Raw genomic sequence first — 14,516 nt, forward strand, 5'->3', positions numbered from 1 at the left:
GTTATTGTATGGTAAGTTATTTCCTGATTGTGAATAAAAGTGGATTGGAGACAGTGCTGAATGCTCTTCCTCCTGTCCAAGGCTTTGCTCCTGCGTGTGCTAACAGGATGGTTGGGGCCCTCAGGACTGCCCCCCACAGTGCCCTGCTGGCATCACAGCTCTTGGAGCTGTCTGGGTACACGCTGGACTCCATCCAGCCATGGAAATCCTTGATAACGGCCCCATAGCCCTGCAGCTGCCCCCGTGCTGCTGGGAGATGCCTGGGGCAGGGCCAGGGACAGAAGCGAGGTACTGCAGACTTGCATCCATCCCTCCTGCTGGCACCCCGCTGCAGTGGCAGGGAGGGCACCTATCCAGCCTGCTGAATCACACTGCTGGTATCTCCCGGCTGATAGCTTCCCTGCTCCTCCCATAGTTTTGCGCCCCTTGAGGCGATGCAAAATAATAAATGAAGGGGAAAAAAAAATAAAAAAAATCGAGGGGGAAAATACCAGGCTGGGAGGAAGCATGTGCCCTGGGTGCAGCAGGGAGGAGCCCCATGTCCTTGTTTCATAATGCTGCTGCGGGCACCCTGAGCCCTGCTGCTGGCTGGGCATGAAGTGTGTCATGGGACAGGATGTGTTTAAAGATGCAGAGAGGGGTTGCAGGCATGGACCATTCTCCCAAGGACATAACTCACCCCCAGCTCAGGGTACAGGTAGCTCCAAGGCATGTGCTGCCTTATCACAAAAGAAGCTCCTTTTCTCGTGGGACCATCCCATGAGCTCCCAGTGCAATACCAACACTCATGTTCTGCTTTGCAGGTTCCCTTGCTGTGCATCTGGGATCCACAGGCAAGACATCAGAGAGCCTGTGGTTGCAAAGACAGTGTCCCTGTGTTTCCCTAATTGGTAAACCAGCTGCCATGTGCCCATCTTCCAACCACACAAGAAGCCTGCAGGACACATCCTCTCCCATGATAACTATTGAGCCCCCAGAGCCATTTTCTAGGCAGGACTGGGTTCCCTGGGTACCGTGTATCTCAAACCCATCCTCTTTCAGGTTAAGTGTAGCCTTCCTCCTTCTCCGGGACAGAAATGCAATCCTCCCTTGACTAGGGAAACTCAATGCAGTTGACTTATCACTGGGGGTTCTTCCCATGTCCCTCTGCCCGATTTGCTTCATTCTTGGCTGGCAGATAGGATTGGTCCCAGTCCCACCAAAGAGTCAAATTTCCTCACATTTGCATGGAGGGACTGTTCCCAACCAACCATATGAACAGGTGGAACTTATTCAGTGTTGTATGTATTATGGAGATTCCTCCACCGCAGGGGTCATTGCTGCAGAAGGACCATCATCTAGGTGGCTTTGCTGGAGTCTTGCAAAGGCTGGTGCCTTTCTCAAAGTTTGAACTCCCTATTTCCAGGAGTAGGAAATCCTTCCAGCACCTTTAAACAAACTGAAAGTAAATCTCATTTCTTGTCCACACAGCTGTGCAGAGCAATGGGAAACCTGACCTTAGTGTGACCACCAACAAGGCGATCGAGAGACCTGAGCTGATCACTCTGCACTTCTGCCAGGTCTGGAGCTGGATGTGTGGCTGCCCAGGTGTGGGTACCCCACGCTGATGCTATCTCAGAGCTTGGCTTTGTGCCCATTGTCAGACAAAGCATGCAAGAGCCATGGGGGCAGCACGGCATGCTGTGCTGATCCTTTCCTCTCTCCCCAAACCCCAGCATGTCTCCTGATTCTGGAAAGCTCCAACAAGGGTGGGTGAGGTCTTGGGGGGTGGCAGGAGAGAATGGAGGGGCTGGGACTTTCCCCAGGAGATCACAGGAGGAACTTTGGCTGGAGGGTGGGGGGAACCAGCGAGGAGTTGCTACATCATGCCCCAGTGAGTCGTGAGTAACTCCTCTGGTATTTATTCCCTGCACAGAACAGTCATCACAGCCAGATCCTGCCTGGGGGAATCACTACATGGGAACGCCCAGCCCCATCGAAATTCCATTGCTGCTCCCAGCAGAACCTACATGAAGCAGAGCCACGATGGAATGGCTCTCTGGCACCCCTGCACCATCCCATCCCCTCAATGAGGTGACATAAGCAGGGACACCAGCACCTGCTGCTGGCAGGCAGAGCATGCTGGGCTGCCAACCCTCACCAGAGCTATGGAAGCAACCAGAGAATAAATCCTGGCTGCTAGTCTGTTGTTCTGAGGAGAGCGGCTCTTTCCTTGCCTTGCTCTGGACAGCTTGCCCCCAGCAAGCTCTCTGGGTGGGAGGCAGGTGGCCACAGTCTGAGAACCCTCCTGAGAGCCTGGCTGGCACCCTGCTGCAACTTGAGCTGCAGAGAAGTGCTCTGAGGCTTTCCTTGAGTTCAGCCCCAACATGTCGTGCTTGGCACCAGCACCCTTGCAACCCCCCCTTCTCTCCCCTCCACCCCTCTCTCCCCCCCCTTTCCCCCCCCCCAAAAAAAAAAAAAAAAAAAAAAAAGAATTGGCCCTAGTTGACCTGCTTGGCAAGGCAAAGTACCTACAGCAAGGCAGCTGCTGGCTCAGGAGAGGAACCCAGGAGCCCTGTGCTCACCGCTCCAGGTCCAGCCACCCCCTTGCATGGTGCCCTGGTGATATTGCCTACAACGGGAGGGCAGGTGGCATGCCCAGCACAAAGATTTTGGTTGAGTGACAAGGGAGGCTGGCAGCTGCCTGACTCTACTGCCCCTACTGCCTGGGAAGTATTTCAGCCACACTCAGTCCCCACGGCACAAGATTGTGACAGAGTGGCCTGGGACATAGGGCTGTGTCACACATTCACAACACAGGCAGTTTGTGGACTGTGCTCTGTGCATCACACCACCTTGTCATGTGCTCCCAGTGCCATGGTTGTGGGAGATCTGGACCAAAATGCTTTCAGTCTTGTACATCCCATCATTCAACACCAGAAGAACACAACAGTCTCCAGCACAGATCTATGACCCTCAAGAATAGGGCACCCTCTTCTTTTTCTTATCTATTGACCAGAGTTTGCCCTGGTTGGGCATCACTGCCTTTCCTTGGTCCACCATGCAGAGTTGAAGAGAAAGGCAGGTGCCAGGGACAGGGAGGGATGCCAGGGTCTCCTAGAATCCCCAGTGCCCTCCTTTCATGAAGCAGATGGAGGGGGCAAGATGATGTGACAGTGTGGGACACACATGCAAGGACAGATGGGAGAAAGGAGAAAAGCTCTTCTGATACGGATGGAGAACACCAGCGGGGACTCTACTTGTGCCACTGCCATGCTTCCCACCATGGTAAGGTGAGAGAGTTTGGGGATGGAGATGGAGATGGAGATCACACGGGGCAGAACTGGCACAGGAGCGGGCAGCTAGTGCTGGGGAAGTGGGAGCAGGTGGCTGCAGCTGGGGGATGAAAGTACAAGGTCCAGGGGGGAGGACACGGAAGAGGTGCAGAGGCAGCCAGCACAGCCAGGTGAACAGGGAAGGAGTGGGGGGAAGGCAGGGAAAAGAGGCCAAGTGCAAAGAGAGCAAGGGCGGTGGAGAAAAAGAGAGCGTGTCCAGAGAGGCAGACATGAAAGGAGGAGTGAGGCAGGGGAGAGATGAAAGAGCGACGGCACGGGTGCTCCTGCCTACTCCCTGGGGCTCCCGGGGCTCTGTAATCCCCGGGGAGCTGCCTCCTCTCATGTGGTGGCCCGCAGCTGTGTGCGGTCGGCTCAGCCCCGCTGCTCCGCACAGAGGGACTTTCCAGGAGGGGGAGAAACCAACACAAAACACATGACTTAACCATCGCCTGCGAAGTTTGGCACATGCAGGGTCTGAGGGCACCCCAGCGTGCATCCCACTGGGTTTGGGGCCAGCCGCAGGGGTGTTGTCTTCTGCCCTGGGGAGCATCCTGACAGGCAGTGCTCCAAGGTGGTTACGCACATGTCAAGCAGGTGGGATGCGCCTGGATCAAGCATCACTCATGGCCCCATAGAGGACCCACAGAGGCATCCTAGGGCACAGATGTGGGTTTGGGGCCACATGTGCTCTTGTCCCTCTCTCTTGATCAAGTGCTGGTTTTCACCTCCTGGTCACCAGGCTTGTCATGGGTACCAAGTGTGCAGCAGGACTTAACAGACAAAGCAAGCACCCATCCCACTGGGTCCCTTGTTCTGTGGAAGCAGCCCTCCCAGTAAATTCATGACCTGGGATATTTCCATTCTCTGTGCCCAGTTCAGGCCACTGGAGTGGGGAACTTAGTTGTATGAAGGGATGGTGCTGCTGGACAGCCTCCCATTGAACGCTGCAGCCGATGAGGATGTACGCCTCCTTAGAGATGACGAGCTCTCCAGTTTGGGGCATCCAGGGCAACAGAGTTAATTCCCATGGCAGTCCGTTCCCTTTGTCTAAGGTTTGCTGTGCCAACCCTCTTTGTGTGTCTGTGTGACTTGAGTGGACTCATCTAGAGGGGACCTTGGGCATGGGGAGCACCAGAACCCACCTCTGCCCTCCTACCTCTGCACTCTTCCCTTCTTCAAGACAGAAGCAGATGGATGCCTGGCAGCATATCTTCCCTGAGTCCCTTGAGAGAATTGCACTCTCAGTAGGACCATTTCCTTCCAAAGCCTCTCACAGAGCTCTGTCATCTCAGCTCCATGGGTATCACCTCTCCATGGACATCCCAACAACCCCTATCTATTTGAGTACCTCTGGAAGTGCGCTGGCTTTCTGCAGAATCTCCATCCTCCAGCAAAAAAAGGGACATGCTGTGGGGCACCGAGGTCCTGCCTGACCCTAATACACCATCCCTACATGCTCTGCACCTGTCATGGAGTCTCACACAACCATTGGCTCCATGCACATGAAAGGAGGTGTGCATCTTCCTGGGCGCTCCCTATACTTGCATAGGAGTCCCGATATCGCTGCCAGCTGTCAGTGGTGAAATGCCAGCCCCCGTAGTGGTAAGAGGTATGCCATGGTAGGGATGAGCACAGCACCCATGGAGCAGGGGGTGGCCATGGGTAGCCAGCCCTCTCCACTTCAATGCTCCGCAGCTGCAGGGAGGGGAGGTGCTTGGAGTGCCATGGCACAGAGGCATGATAGGGCATGCTCCACTGGACCACGAATACCTGTCCCAGGCGGTTGGAGGCACCCAAGGCGTGTTCGGGTGGCGCGGGAGCACACGCCCTACCAAGCCTGGGCAGTGGTGCTGCAGCAGAGCTCATCCCATTTCACCCTCCCACCCCTGCTGGGAATGGTGAGCTCCCCCAGCCCACAGCCCCATTCCCCATCACACCCTGCACATAATGCGTGGCCTCACTGGAGGAATGCTCCTTTTCTCCCCAGCAAATGGGTGTCACTGACCTGGCACAAAGCAGCAGGCTAGGCTGGGTGGCTTCACTGGGTTCCTCCAGACTTAGCATCTCTGCTTGAATTAATTGCCATGGGGCCACTGAGACGGGAGGAGAAAGCAAGTGTGTGTGGCAGCACTAGGACACAGCAGCACAAATAGCTGCTGGGTAACTTGCCTCTGCTTGCTGCATATAAAAGCGTCCAGGCACCATGGACAGCATGCTTGTCACAGGCATGGGGACACATCTATGCGACACACGCCCCTGCAACCTGCATTCCTGCTGCCCACCCACAGCTCACTGCTGTTGCAGGATCCTGCTGGATGTGACAGTCTGCAGCCCTCTGCCACTGTTCATTCATACCATTGAGCATATTGTCCCAAGAGGCCCCAGGCTCTCTGCTCACTTGCAGCTTCAGTCCAGGAATATATCCCTGGAGGCATCCTAAAGGCATGTTCCCAGCAATGAGAACGACGGAGTGCATTCAGCCAGCAACTGGGGAGCTTGCAGTAGTGGTGGGATTTGAGTCAATGGAGGTGACAGCCTTTCAGGAGACAGTCCCAGCCCTTCCAGTTACTCTGTGCCAGTACTGCTTTCCTCCCAATGCCTGACTCCAGCCATGTCCTCCTGACATATCCTTGCCCACACTGGGTACCCATGCTGGGATGCCACCAGTCAGCAATCGGAACTCCTTAGGGTTTTGTGACTCAGCTCCTCCCCGTCCCTCTGAGGTGATGCCCTTTCCATGTGGCACCTCTCTTTGCAGTCACAGCCTCTGTGAAGCCCCAGGATGGCTTGTTGGCGCTGATCATGGACCGCAGCATCCCTCAGCCAAGCAGCACGCTGCATGAGTGAGCCCAGCTCCAGCTGCTGGCTCAGTGGGCTCCCTCACCAGCTGCCTGCGTCAGGCTGCAAACAAACAAACCACCACCCAAGCACCGAGCCGCAGCAACTCATCCCCTCCTCACGGCAATAATTACAGTGAGGCAGCTGGTTAGCCATGCCATGTAAACATGGCACTCTCCTCCACCGCTGGGGCAGAAACAACCTCCTTCAGGGGAGCAGTAATTTTGGGAGGGGGTCCGCATTGTTGTAGTAAGGGCTGTGGCCAGAACCTTTCATCTCAGTCTTTTGATGCAGGGCAGGGTAGAAGATGGCAGCTGGCAGCAACACACCGCTCCATATTCCAACCCCTCAGTGGGGAGTGGAGCCTCTCTGCCGTTCCCAGCCCCTAGGCCAGCCTCTGGCTCCCTCTCCCTAGCTGAGATGGGTGAAGGTGCGGCAAAAGATGGTGAAGGTTGGAGCTCCAGGGGTGACCTTGCACCATCCCTTCCAATGCTGCGGCTGCTGTAAAGCTAGAGAATCAGGAGCAAGAGCTCACATACCTCTGTGATGGGCACCCTTTGGAACCAACTGGAAAAGTCTGGTTGCCCATGTAAGGTGACCAGAAGGTCCTCACTGGTGTCACCTCTTGTAGAGAGAGCCCAGACCATCACATTCAAAATGTCTTACCCCTCCCAAAGGCATGGTACCGTGTCCCCTATCCTGTCCTCTGCTCCCATTCCAGCTCTACCTGGATGTCCCTTGGGTATCAGTGGAGGGGTAAGCCATTCCATCTGGGGAAGGAGGTGACACGAATCCTGCCTGGCTAGGAATAGGGTTGATTCTCCTGTGATGCCAGCAGAGACCAAGAGATAATACAGCCACAGCTCAGGACCACATCCAGCTTGGGCACCTGCACCTGTCAGAATCCCTTCCTTGCTATTCATCAGCTAGGGAGAGAAGGGAAGCTGGAGCCCCCCAGGGATGCTCACCCATGCACACTGGGGAGGTGCTGGCTGTATCTGGGTGCCGCCACCAGGTGCTGTGGGGAGGATATGCCCGGCACCCCACTGACGTCAGTGCTGGGAGCTGCCAGCAGGGAATTGGCCCGCAGAACTGGGAGCACTTGGGAGCTGCGCGGAGAGAGGTAATTGTTAAATGCAGGCTGAGATAGGCTGAGTGCAGAGGGCAGAAGGCCAGGAAGGTGGCAGACACCTCACCAGGGCTGGCGTGGTTTACACAAGCTGGTCTTTGTTCATTATCTCCCCAGGCTTTTGTGGCAATGAGTTAACAGCCTATGCTGCTCTGATTACAGGGTGCTGTGCAGGGCCTTGCAAAATCTTCTGCAGTGCTCTTGCCTCAGTCAGACACAGTGTCAGGGGAAGAGCCACAGCCAGGTGCAGCTGCCAGTCACAGCCTGGTGTGTCCTAGGCTGCTTTCTCCTGGGGGCAGAAGTACCAGGCTGTAAGATGTCGCCTTGGTTACTGTCCTGGCTGCAGCATGAACATCACCTAGGGCAGAAGTTTTGGTCTACACTGGCTCCCCACACAGGGCTCCTGAGGGCTCAGAGCATCCCCACCGCTGCCAAAAAGAGAAGGTTCCTGCATCGGATCTCAGCCAGCAGATACCCAGGCTGTGTACAAGTGCACAGGTGACCCCAGGGGAAGCCCTCACCTTTCCAACAACACTGTCCACATGCAGACCCACAGCAGTGCACTGGTTCCTGGGCACCCAGAGCCCCACACCATAAGGCAGAACCTCCTGTCCCGCAGGTAGAACCTGCCCTCATCCTCACCCCCTCAGCACTGATGCACACACGCCACGCTTGTCTGTTCACTGTTACTCACTGCCAGCAGCTGCCAGTCTGCACGTCACCTACTTGACTTGGCTGTCACCTTCCTGCATGCAAGCTCATATGTGTCCCTGGGATACACTAGCAAGGGGTCCATGCCCTGCCCTTGCTGACCTCCCACTGCAAGCTGCAGTCACATCCCCAGCACACCCCTGCCATGAACCAGACACAATGCTCTGTGTTAAAACCCTGCACAAAAAAAAAAAAAAAAAAAAAAAAAAAAAAGGGCAAGGAAGGGGCCAGCTCACACAGTTACCCCCACCAAGCCAGGCTGGGACACAGCTTTCATCTTTCATCATAGGACCTTCTTGCCAGCACAGTCCCCATCTGCTCCTCAGCTGTGGCTGCATAGGGGAGGTTCTGGTGCAGGGAAGATGCTGTGGGCTCTGTGCTCAGTGTTGGTATAAGCCCGGCTCCTTGTATGGCTGCAGAGCAGCACAGATGCTCCTCTGAGTCCCCCTGATCCATGGCATTGCTAGCTCACATGGAATAGAGAAGCAGAAAGGGGTGGCCTATGTTATGCAATGTCCTCTCAAGTAGCAAGAGGCTGTATAGCATCTCATGGCATCTGTATGCCTTGCACCCTGGGGTCTGTGACCAACTCTGCTCCTGTGGTGCAGCCTCTTGTACTCACCCACTGCAATTTCTTTCTGATTTGAGACAACTTCCCCATCTCCAACACAGTGAATCTCCCATGGGGGAAAGTACGGGGGGGGGACGACCCAAAATGCACGTGAGAATGGGAGCATCTTGCACTTTCTGAGGCCCAGCAGCATCTGCAGAAGCAGAGCCTGGCTGTGGCCAGCTTCATCCAGCTGCCTCCCCCATCTCACCAGCCCTGGGGCGCACGGGCAGAGACAGGTGAGTTGGCAGCAGCCCCGGCTCCGACTTCTTGTACAGTGAAGAGCTGGCAGACATCAAGGAGAAGCAATTTGCTGGGATTCTTCTGGCCAGGCGTGCCCCACCACCCACACACCGCTCTCGCCTGTGCGGACAGGAGACACGTGCTCTGATGTTTCCCGACACCCGGCACTGCTGCTGGTTGCGGTCTCTGGGCAGGGGCTGGCTTTGTTCCTCCCCGCACGCCAGCTGGGAGCTGTGTCCACCTGCGGGACTGGTGTAAGGGTTTGCCCTTCGCAGAGTGAGACACCAAACATGTGGAGCTTTCACAAAGAGCACTGAGGCAGCTTTGATTCATACAGGACCAAACCGGCTCCAGGAGAGCAGCGATGCTCTGCCCTTCTCTGTCCCACAGCTCCCTAGCATCCTTTGGCTGTAGGCCATCCTGTCACATAGCCAAGTTTCCCTTCCTCATTGGTGCTCTGAATCACTGAGTGCAGCTCTGTCCCATCTCTCACATCCCATGCAGGGTAAATGCCCCATCTCCACACAGCTCCAAGCAGTCCCCCAAGCCCAGCTGGGGGACAGCTTTCTTCCCTGCATGATCGTCCCTTAGCTGAAAAAAATCAATCTTGGAGGCTCATGCCCATTGCCAAAGAGCCACCAGCACAGTGCAGCCAGCGCAGGCGTGCACAGCCAGCATCTGGCATGGCTCCGGTGCATTCCGCCTGCCTGGGCTTAGTGACAGCCCTAAGTGCTGAGTCAGCTGAATTGGGAAAGGGTGGCTCCTGCCTTCACAGTCAGCAGAGAGGCTGTCAAGGATGGGATGGCACAGGAGCATCCCTGGCCCAAGGAGGGGGGCTGGGAACACCCTCCCTGTGGCTTCCCTCTCAGTAAGGAGGGAATGACGCCATGCATGCAAGCTGTTCCTAAGGGAGGAATGTCCTTTCTTCCCGTGCCATGTTGCGGCTGGATAAGTACAGCTCTTGGGCTCGGTGGTCTCTGCATTGCAAAGTGTGCCTGGCACATCTGGGTTGGATGCTCCACAGCTGCCAGGGCTGTCCCCTCCCTCTCCCCAGTACATCTGGGCCAGGATGCTGGGGCTGTTGGGGGAGAGGTTGAGTGCAGGGCTGGGGGTCCCAGGGCACTGTGCACCCTCATGCAGGCAGCATACAAAGCACCAGGTGCCTATAGTCATGCAGGGTGTGCAGGGTGGTCACAGTCCTGAAGAACTGCCCCCAAGGGGGATAAAGTGCCTGAAGCCTGTCAGCTCTCTGACTGTGAGGGGACTCCCTGCTTCTTCTCTCCCCTTTCCTTGTCGCCCCCTGGCACTGATAGGGAGGGGGTCCCACCCTAATCTTCCTGCTGTGGCTGCAGGGTGGCTGCAGAACAGAATGTCACTGTGCTGGTGGCATGGCACAAGATGTGGCTGCATGTGTGACAAATTATATGAGGGTCCTGTGTGCCTGCATGCACACACAGGTGCAGGAGTGTACAAGTGTTCAAGGGTGTGCACACATATATGTGCATGTGTGTGTGCATTCACTGCCCTCTGCTGAGTTTGCCCTGGCAGCTCAGCCCCCATTGGTGCTCTGCCTCCCTCTGGCCCAGGCTCCATCATTGCCTCCTTTCACTGTGCCATCTATCCCATATGGGGTACTGATACACCCCAGCTGTCTTCTGTCCCCACATCCCTGCAGCCAGGCATGGCCCCACGTGCCGAGAACAGGATGCTGCAGAGACAGGCACAGGGTAGCAGTGTGCCTCTGCAGTTGGGTCCACCCTCTCAGCAGCATTGCTATCCACCCAGAGCTGCGAGCAAGTGCTCTGCTCCCCATGGACTCTCCACAGGGTCTGAGATACATCCAGATGTGCTGGGGAGGAGCTCTTTATCCCCACCATGTCTTTTATTCTACTCCCTCATGGCCAGACTGTAAATGGGCTGCTTAATTCAGAGCCTCTGGAAGAAAGGAGGGGGGAATCTCTGGTTACGTCTGTGCTTGTAAAGCAAACAGTCCCAGGGCATTCCCAGGCACGGCAACATGACTGTCCATGTGGGATTGTTAGCACTGCCTTGTGTCATTTCTGTGTGGGCAAGATTTTGCTCCTGGTTTGGGAGCTAGCCCAGGTCAGGGACAGTGCCAGCAGAGCTTAGCAGACAGGCCCCCCATTTGCAGGATGTGTCTAAGAGCCTGTAGGGGGTTTGCTCTGCTCCGTGGCACAGGTCCTCAGGGTCAGAGGGCCGTGCTGGGATCATCTCATTCGTTGTACTGCGATAGCTTTTGTGCCTGGAGCATCCTGCAGAGCACCCGGCAACACGCACTGCAGACACGGCTGCGCTGCTCTGGGGGCTGCGTTTGCACAAAGGACAGAGCACAGATGTGTGTGCATGCGTGCATGCATGCACGCAGCTGTGCCAGCACCCTTGGCGCTCCGTGCACCTGTGTTTGCATTGTGCTTGCCATGTGCATGGCAGGGCACGTGTGCGAGCTGGCGGCCCAGTGCGGTGCGTGTGCTCCGCGTGGGCTGGGCGTGTTTTGCTCAACACATGCCTTCATCTGCAGCTGCGGTTTTGATTCAGAGAAAGGCCGTGCTTTTGATGTCTGCGTGCACGCGGGTGCATGCTGGGCTCTGCAGGTATTTCACGCACGCTGCATCTGTGTGCATGTGCGTGCGTGTGTGTGTGTGTGTGTCTGTGCACATGCATGCGTGCACGTGTGTGCATGGTGAGATCAATGTCTCAGCTGGAATCCCTGCCTCCCAGGCCGTGTTATAGATGAATACACTTGAAAGCATTTTTTTCCCCTTAGCCACCAGATTTCACTCGGAGAAGAAAAAGGAACTGGGCACTTTATCTTCATTAGCAGCTGGGAGCCTCTTGGGGCGGCTTTTGTCTGGGCGAAGCTTCCTCCGCCCCTGCTCTTATCCCCTGTCCTCACTCATTAGCTCTTTGGAGAGGGGAAGGGAAGGGGGCTGGCTGGTGGTGTCCTGTACCTCTACCATGTCCCCAGGCCCGCTGCCTCTGTGTCCCTGTCTCCATGGCTGGGAGAGGACAGGACAAGTCCCTCTCTTTATTCCCTCTGGAAGGCCTCAGAGTCATTTTAATGCCCTGAGAAGCCCGCTGAGAGGCAAGTTGATGACACAACTGGGTTCAGAGCAGGCTTTGGTTTTGGGGAGGGGGATGAAGGCAGCCCCATGGCCGAGCCCCCTGGGAGGGGCAGCTTCTCCCTTCTGGGGCTGCTCATCACTGCAGAGCATTCATGCCTGCATCCCTTAATACCCAGTAACCATGACAACTGGAGCGGAGCTCTCATCCTGTCCCCAGGCCAGCCACCACAGGGGTCCTGGTGAAGGGGTCTTGGGCCAGCATCGCTCTTTGAATCATTGTTGTACACCCCATAATGCTGCTGCTGGGCCTTGGGGTGGGAGCAGTGCCACTCCCCAAAGGGTAGAAGGGCGTCCTGGGGCAGGGATGGGGCAGATGCTGTAGGAGGTCTCCATGAGAAGATAGGGGCAGATTGTCTCTTCCCACTAGCCCAGATGCTGGGGTTTCAGTGAGACGGTGAGGCGGGGGTGTCAGGGGGTGGACTGCCTTAGGTAACATTCCTTCCCACTTAAAAGGAGTCATAAATCACTCACTCTTTATTAAAAGCCCTGCTCAACCGGGAGAGAAATGTCAGGAGCATAAATCACCTCCACCGCTCTTACAAGGGTCCCGGCTCACCAGGGGGTGTGAGGCAGGGACAGGTCTTTGCTGGGGAGGGCGCAGCATGGCCTCACATCTATCCCCCCATGAATGCATTACCAATGTATGGTAACAGGAGCTCCCAAAATTCAAACCTCTGTCTGCAAACCTCTTTGCCCAGGGGGGTAGCATGGAATCAAAGAAAAGGAGGGTATTTTAGCCCAATTTTTCCCTCCTGCCAGGCCAGGGCACCCCGAAATGCTGGGCACCCCGAAATGCTGGGATGCTGTGGGCACAGAGCACCCTCTCCTGGGGGAAGAGAGCCCCTTCTCCCTCCTGCGCCCATCCTTACTCAGAACCCAGCTGAAGCCAAATCCCCGCCCAACGGCTGTGACATCTTGTTGCCAGGCAGGAGTTCGCCCTAAAGGATGGGGACAGTCCCCATTTTGCATGAGGCAGAGCAGAGCAGAGCAAGGAAAGGACTGCTCATGCAGCACTACAGAAGCATGCAGAGAGGTAGCCATGCTCGCCTCACTGTCTCCTGTTCTTCCAGTTGAATGTATGGCTTAATATAGCAGCATTTATGTTGTAAAACATCGCTCATAAAGCACACAGGATGTGCTGTGTGGGAGCACTCACAAGCCAATCCCCAGCTGCTTTTTGATGTTAGCTTGGAAATTACAGCATCCTGGCAACGGCTGCGTCCTGGGGTGTGTGTGCAGTGGGGCCAGACCTTCCCTAGGTGCTGTGGGAGACACCGGGAGAGTTTTTAGGATTTCCACTCATCTCAGGAACCCTGCCTGGAGGAGAGGGGCAGAAAGGCTGGGGGCAGTCACCAGCAACTATTGGTGCTGCCAGCATGGGCTGTACAGTCCGAGGCTCAGCTCTGTTGAGTACCTCAAGGCTGGAATAGGGGAGGCAGCCAAGGATGGCTGATGTTCCCATTTCAGCCTCAGCTGGAGGGGAGTGGGCTGGTGCGGGGAAGAAAGGAGGCGAGGGGGAACGAGCTGGGATATTCATGCTTGGGAAAGCGCTGGGGCTTTTCCATCAAAGGGAAGGAAGCCCTAGGAGAAGGGCTGCAGGCTTTCATGAGCCGCTCACTGCAAACCCGGCCCCCATGGGTCTGTTTATCCTGGCACGGATGAGCCCATAAACTGCAGTCCTGAGCCAGCCTGCAGAGTGCGGCTTTTCTCCACTGCCGCCCCAGCAGCAGGGCTGGGACAGCCTGTAAGGAGGGGAGTGGGGCTCCCAGGCCTGGTCACAGGACTGCAGGGAAGATGTCCCCGTGCCCACATCTGCAGGTGCTTCTCACAACCCCACTCGGAACTTACACAGCATGCCTAAAGCTTGGTACTGGGGTCTTAGCCACTTCAGGCCCCAAAGTAGGTCCCAGCCCAAGGACAAGGAGCGGTGCTGGGAGCTGTCACCACAGCTGGCATCCCTGATGTGTCTCTGACCCAAGGTGCCCTGCAGTTTCCCACGTTCCCTCCCGCCCGCCACCCGTCATATTTTGCATTTCTCCCTCTATCTTATCTCCCTGCCGGCTCACCCCCTTGCAGCTGGTCTCTTACTTTCTCCCTGTCCGCTGCCTCTCTTCCCAGCCCCACCTGCTGCAGCCCCAGCACGTCTCCCATGCTGAAGGATCCCAAGGATCCCTGATAAGGGCCAGACCAAACAAGAACCTTTTGTGCCACATTGGGCTCATTTGGAGGAGCTGGGCAAAAGCCTGACATGGGCAAAGCAGGATCTCAGTGTCTCCAAGGCATATGGTGCACTTGTGCCACGTGCTGCCTCAGTTTCCCCGCTGTTCCCACAACCCTCTCCTGCAGCATCTCCACTCCTCCCTCATCCCAGTGCCGGGGCTGAGCCGTGTGTCCTGCTGAGAGCTGCTGTCAGCGCACACTATGGGGTTGGCAGGCAGCAAGCATAGGGAATAAAATTCTTCCCCCTCCCAGCTTGCTGCCAGGTTAATATTCCCTCTAACGACAGACGGTTCCTTTTATCCCCTCGC

This window comes from Lagopus muta, chromosome 8 (assembly GCF_023343835.1).
Source record: "Lagopus muta isolate bLagMut1 chromosome 8, bLagMut1 primary, whole genome shotgun sequence".
Classification (NCBI taxonomy): Eukaryota; Metazoa; Chordata; class Aves; order Galliformes; family Phasianidae; genus Lagopus; species Lagopus muta.